Raw genomic sequence first — 6,540 nt, forward strand, 5'->3', positions numbered from 1 at the left:
AAAGAAAGGAAGGAAAGAAGGAAGGAAGGAAGAAACAAAAGAAGGAAGGGAGAAAAGGAGGGAGGGAGGAATGGAGGATGAGAGACAGGGAAGGAAGAAGAGAGGGAAAGAGGGAGGAAAATGAAGAAAGGGGAAGAAAGGAGTGTAAAGCAGAAATGAGAAATGGGAGATCTTTAAGGAGATTATGACAGATATTTGATGTCAGGAGAGATGGAACGGAGATGAGAACAACAAAATTAGTTGATTTCCATAAGATTTTCTCCTCCTTGGAAAAATTCTGTAAAAGCAGCAAGCCACCCTCTACACCCCCACCCCCCAAAAAATAAATCTTTGTAATGACACCATCTACAGGACTCTGTCAATTGGCCAGAAAGGTCTCTTGCAAATGAGCTACTCTTTTCTTAAAGATTTATCCCATCTGGACAGTTAACAGAGTTTTAATAATAAAAAAGTTCCAAAGTGGCCCAGAAAAAGAATACCAACACTTTTTAATCATGAATATTAGAGTACTATGTTAGACTATAAATCAGTTTTCATAGTCAGTGCACATTGATTGACCTTGAAGCCCTGAATGTGGTAAACAGATCTGCAAATGCATGGCTTACTTTAGGGAATGCATGGCACTTTACTCTGAGTGCTCTGATTTTGACTAATTCTTAGGGATGCCATCTGGTAGGTCACATAAAGGTACATCTTTGGTTCTAACAATTTTTATAAGAAAGATTACCATTAGAAATTATATATTTTTCAATTAAGGAGACAACCTCTCTTGGTGAAATATATTTATTTTTCCCTTTAAAGTAAGAACAATTCCTAACTTGCAAAATGTTTAATCGTTCTGTTGCAATTTCTGAACTAAATGACAATTTTAAAAAAGAATGTTTCATGGTTAGCTTTTGTTACAAGAAGTGAGATTTGTATATATGATTAATGCCTTTCAGTTGTTTAAAAATAAAAAAAGAAAGCAATTTTTAAAAGATACCTAATCCAATGTCAAACATAAAATTCTGAAAATTATTTTCAGCTTCTTGAGCTATAATTGACAAATAAAATTTAAGATCTTAAAATGTATATATAACATGATGATTTGATATATGTATATCTCTGATAGTAAAATCTTGCAGACTGAGTCAGCAAATATTATATTATATTTCTCTGATCCTGTGTCACATGCCTTTTATTCATACTTTAAGATCACAAACAGATGCACCAGTCAATGGCATACTTGAATTTTTTTTTTTGTCTCAAGCATAAGTCATGAAATAATCATCAGTTATTGCACACATTCTCATAGCAACTAGCATCAAGACTTAGAGAATAAATGTTAGCGGTTTTGAACAAAATCTTAAAGACAATAAGGAAAAAATAGTATGAAGAGAAAGGGTTGGAAGTGGTGATTTAGAAATGTGTTTAGAAATATTACTGAAGCAGAAATCAAGTTATCTTGCTTATAAGTGCAAATGAGGAAAGAACTTAGAATCAATGGCTACTAGTTCTTTATGGATTCCTTAAAATGTTGTAACACTAATGTTTTGATGGTACAGTCTCATGTGGGGAAAAAAATGCATCAATAACTCTGAGTAGTAAAGGATTTCAGAAGCATTTGACTCTAAATGTGAAAAGATTTTGGAAATATCTTATTTAATTTATTATGCTTGTGTTGTCTCGTTTTTATGTTTGTATTCAAGTGATATAAGAGAAAATCTGCATTTAAGTAAATATAGCATAGCTTATCTATATATACCTATATCTATATCTATCTATATCTATATCTATAGCTATTTCTATCTATCTATATATCTATATATATGAAATAGAGAAATATGCAGATTAGGCTGGGATGCCATAAGGGGTCACAACCCAACAGGAGGAGGTTGAGCAGGCAGCATCGGGGGAGGGTGGAACTGGCGACTGGCTCCCTTAGTAGTCCTGCGGGGTCAATCTCAAGAGGACAGGCCAGGCACCAACGGACCAGCACTGCTGGCACTTGAACATGAGCAGACAGAAGGAAAAAAGACCTTCAAGGCCTGTCCAAGGCAGGTTTGCATTTAAAACCAAGTGGGGTGGTCCGGAGCTGCGGCACTGACAACCATGGCAGTGTCCGCATTGGTGGCACGGCTGCAGCTCAGAGTGTGGGAGTGAGGGCCATGCAAGCCGGAGGCTTTGGCTGCGAATGGTCGGCAAATTTCAGCTCCGAGGCGGCGAGATCAGGGAAGCCGGTGGGATGTTTGCAAAAAAATGAGAAGGCTGAAGAGGAACGATACTTCTGAGAGCGGACTAAAGAACAGCTGGCAGCCTTGAAGAAACAACATGAAGAAGAGATCACTCATCATAAAAAGGAGATTGAGTGTCTGCAGAAAGAAATTGAGCTGCACAAGCAGAACATCAAGAAACTGAAAGATCACGATACTGCGGTGGTGTCAGGGTTACGGGCAGCCATATTTGCAGGTGCGGCCTGAGTTGTCAACAACAAAAAGTGCGCAGGAGCTCAACCGGTGCATGGACGGCGCACGGACTCCAGGCCGCCTTGCCGCTGCCCAGCCTCGCTGCCGCCATTGCCTCGTGGGGCATGCACCCAGCCTCCCGGGAAGGATGTCTTACAAACCGAACCTGACTGCTCACATGCCCTCTGCCTCCCTCAATACCGCCTTCCACCAGCATGGCAACGTCCTCCCAGTATCTCCAGCTGCTGAGTGACTATGGACCACTATCTGTAGGTTACACGCGGGGAACAGGGAACAGCCAGGTGCTCCAGAGCAAATATGCTGAGCTACTGGCCATCATGGAAGAGCTGAGGAAGGAGATCCGCCCGCCACTACGTGAGCAGCAAGAGCTCGATGGAGAAACGAGGCATCATTCATGTGAGAGGGCTGGTTCGGGAGTGCTTGGCCCAAATGGAGCAGAATGGCAAGTCCTAGCCTCCGAGTCAACCCGAAAGGCTTTCCATATTCTTCCAAGAAGTGACAGCTCATGCCCTCCCCTAGTTCAGATTAAACTTGGTTTCAAAATGGTAACAGCTTGGTTTCTCCTCCCCGTGCCCCTCCCGTGGTTCCTCAGGCTCCAAACCTCCCGTTGCTGAGATGGAGAAGAAATTTTTGCAGTCATTAGGTTTGCATATTAGTTAGGAACTACCCAGGGCGCTTTGTGGTTTTTTTTTAAAGCATTGATTTACATGATGCACGTCAGTTACCTATCACAGAAAACTGTGGTTGGCCTCCCAGATACCGTGTTTCTCTTCTGGATACATTTCTGTTACTCACATGGTTCTGTATGTTTCTCTTCTGAGCTGATCCAACTCTGAGGGTTTGTTTCAGCAAGTCCTGAGGCAGCGCTTTAGTAGCCAGTTCCTGTTCACCACACAGTATAAATTCTGCTCAATGTAACTTTATTTTTTTGCTTAAGCATTTGCATGACTATTAGTACTTTGAAGTCAATCTTTAAAATGCACAAGTTATAAATACAGAAGAAAGAGCAACTTATCGAACCTCGCCAGACAAGGACCCCTGAAATTTCCCCTAAGGATGTCTGTAGATTTCAGTTCCGCCTTTCCCATCAGTGCATCCAAACATCTTGGAGAAAGTGACTAATAGTGTTTGCATCTTTGTATGTATTTATTACTTGATGTAATAAAGCTTATTTTCATTGACAACAACAACAACAAAAAGAAAATGAAAGATCATGTTGTTGATTAAGTGCACACAGTTCCCCATAGAATGGCTACGTACTGTCTACTTCTATGAAGACATAGTTCTGGTAACTAATACCTATCTATGCTGCCAACAGATTATAATAAATTGTGATCAGTGGAAAAAAACCCCAACCAAGAAAACCAAGTGGGATGACATCGGAATTATCCAAGCGCACCCCCAACCCCTTCACCTGCCCAGACTCCTAGGGTCCCTTTACAGCTGGGCTGAACCCAGTGCTGCCCAGTGGCCTGACATCAGGCCTGACTGCTTCTCTGGTTTGGCCCAAACATCTGAAGTTCGCATTAGTTGCCAACTTAAGAAATTGGAGTGTTCACGTAAAATCAGGATTCCCCACTTCTCTTTCCAAAGTGGCCCATTGGGCTACCAACCAAGGGTGGTTGGTGTCACTTCAACCCCAAGAGGAACCCCCAGCTTGGGGGTGTGGTGAGGAGAAAGCTATCTGTGCAGACAGTTCAGTTGTGTAAACTCTCGCTGACTGTGGCAAAGCCCAACAGTGTGGCTGCTCAACTGTGAGGCAGCACAGCCATGAAACAGTGCAGCTGTTAAACGAGGCCCCTCTCCAGCTTTCAGGGGGCTCCACATGCTCCAACCCAGTGCACCCCACTCTGCCCTGAGCTGCCCAGTGCACCCCACTCTGCCCCAGTAAGACAGCTTCAGTGTTTCAGCTCCAGTAGACAGAATACATCCCAGTGGAAAGGGAAAGTGTAGCCCTGGCTGGTGTTGCTCCGTGGATAGAGCCTCTGCCTGAGGACTGAAGGGCCCAGAGTTCAGTTCCAGGTCAGGGCACATGCCTCGATTGTGGGCTTGATCCCCAGTATGGGGCGTGCAAGAGGCAGCCAATCAATGATTCTCTCTCATCATTGACATTTCTATCTCCTTCCCTCTCTGAAATCAATCTATACTAATAAAAGGGTAATATGCTAATTAGACCGAACAACTTCCAGATGACTTTCCGGACGTCCTTTCAGACAAAACCATGGTGGCAGGGCCAAGGCAGAGGCGGTTAGGGGCAATCAGGCTGGCAGGGTAGAGAAGTTAGGGGGATCAGGCCAGCAGGGGAGAGAAGTTAGGGAGATCAGACCAGCAGGCAGGTGAACAGTTAGAAGCAAGTAGTCCCAGATTGCGAGAGGGATGTCCGACTGCTGGTTTAGGCCCGATCCCGATTGGACAGGGTGCAGGTTGGGCTGAGGGTAACCCTCTCCCCCTTGCACGAATTTCATGCACCAGGCCACTAGTTTGATAAGTATAAAATAAAATTATAAGCAATTAAAAAGCATTGCATCTATTTATTTTTCCAATTTTTAGTAATATATCAGTTATGGAGCTTCCTAGAATTAATTGTGCCTTAAGTTTGATGAAATATTATAGTATGTATTTCTATGTAAGACAGAGATATGTATCAATATAAGCATTCCTCTGTGAACAATTATACTATTTGCTAATACATAAGTAGTAAATACATTTTAATAAAGTAGCCTTCCTAGTCTTCTTTAATTTTTTTGTTATAGTAATACTACACATGAAATACTTTAATTCTTACTATTTTTAAGTAAATCTGCAGCTACTGAAAATTAAGCATATTTTATCAGTTTAACCAGAGCTTCTTTTGCCTAACTGCATATTGATTTATTAAAAAATATTGATGCAAAAACCAATCCATTAAAATATGTATCAAGTAAGTATTTGCTATACTTGGCATTGTGCTAAGGGTTAAGAATACACAGATGATTATGTTAACACATAGTTCCTGATTTATTAAAAAAAAAAACAAGTTGAAAATGGAAATAGTGTGAATCTCTGGTATTTTAGGGTCATGAATGATGTAATAAGTAGTTGTGAATAAGGTGCAGTTCAATATCAGATACAGAACTATAACATTTGCCTCAGAAAGAGACTTAGTGAGAACCCTGAAGGAAATGTTACAATAAAGTTGAATTTCACTAGATAGTGACAAGAAAAATGCCATTCCTGCAAAGAACATGATTCAAGGCAAGCCTGTGTGTTGAAGGACCAATTCATGTAACTGGCACACAGGATACAAATCAAGGATTTTGTACCTGAAGCTGGAAAAGTACTCATGTTTTAAGGGACCAGAATTATTTTCCTCAAGTCCTTAGTGTAAATTTTTATTAAACATGCATTTTTTTAGATGATTTAAATTTTTAAAAAAATATATATTTTCTTCCCAAATTGGAATTCTTTATATTTCTACTTATCAGGCACCTTATTTTAAAACTAGAAACCCGGTGCATGAAATTCGTGCATGGGGGGTGTCCCCTCAGCTGAACCTGCACCCTCTCCAATCCGGGACCCCTTAGGGGATGTCTGACTGCCGGTTTAGGCCCGATCCTAAACCGACAGTCGAACATCCCACTCACAATCCAGGACTGCTGGCTCCTAACTGCTCACCAGCTTGCTTGCCTGATCACCCCTAATTGGCCCACCTGCCAACCTGGTTGCCTCCTAACTGCCCCCTTTGCCAGCATGGTCACCCCCAACTGCCCCCCGCTGATGGCCTGGTCACTCCTCATTACCCCCTCTGCCAGCCTGGTTGCCACCAACTGTGCCTCCTGTTGGCCTGGTCACTCCTCACTGCTCCCCCTGCCAGCCTGGTCACCCCACGCAGCCTGCTGCTCAGTCGTTTTGTCATCCCTCACTAACTTTCTGCCAGCCTGGTTGCCCCACTCAGCCTGTTTGGGTCGTTCATTTGGTTGTTTTGGATGTTACGGTCCCAGGCTCTTCATATATCCTATATAATAAAAGAGAAACAAGCAAATTAACCATCCCTCCACTATGCTCAAACCACACCCACCAGCCAAACAGAGTGACT

The 6,540-nt window shown here is 42.3% G+C and overlaps 2 pseudogenes; both read left to right on the plus strand.

Moving 5' to 3' along the window:
• Positions 1-2,091: 2,091 nt before the first annotated feature.
• On the plus strand, positions 2,092-2,459 carry LOC102427460 (annotated as a pseudogene).
• Positions 2,460-2,592: 133 nt separating this feature from the next.
• LOC102425271 lies at positions 2,593-2,918 on the plus strand (annotated as a pseudogene).
• Positions 2,919-6,540: the final 3,622 nt, after the last annotated feature.

This window comes from Myotis lucifugus, unplaced genomic scaffold (genome assembly GCF_000147115.1).
Source record: "Myotis lucifugus unplaced genomic scaffold, Myoluc2.0 scaffold_242, whole genome shotgun sequence".
NCBI classification, from domain to species: domain Eukaryota; kingdom Metazoa; phylum Chordata; class Mammalia; order Chiroptera; family Vespertilionidae; genus Myotis; species Myotis lucifugus.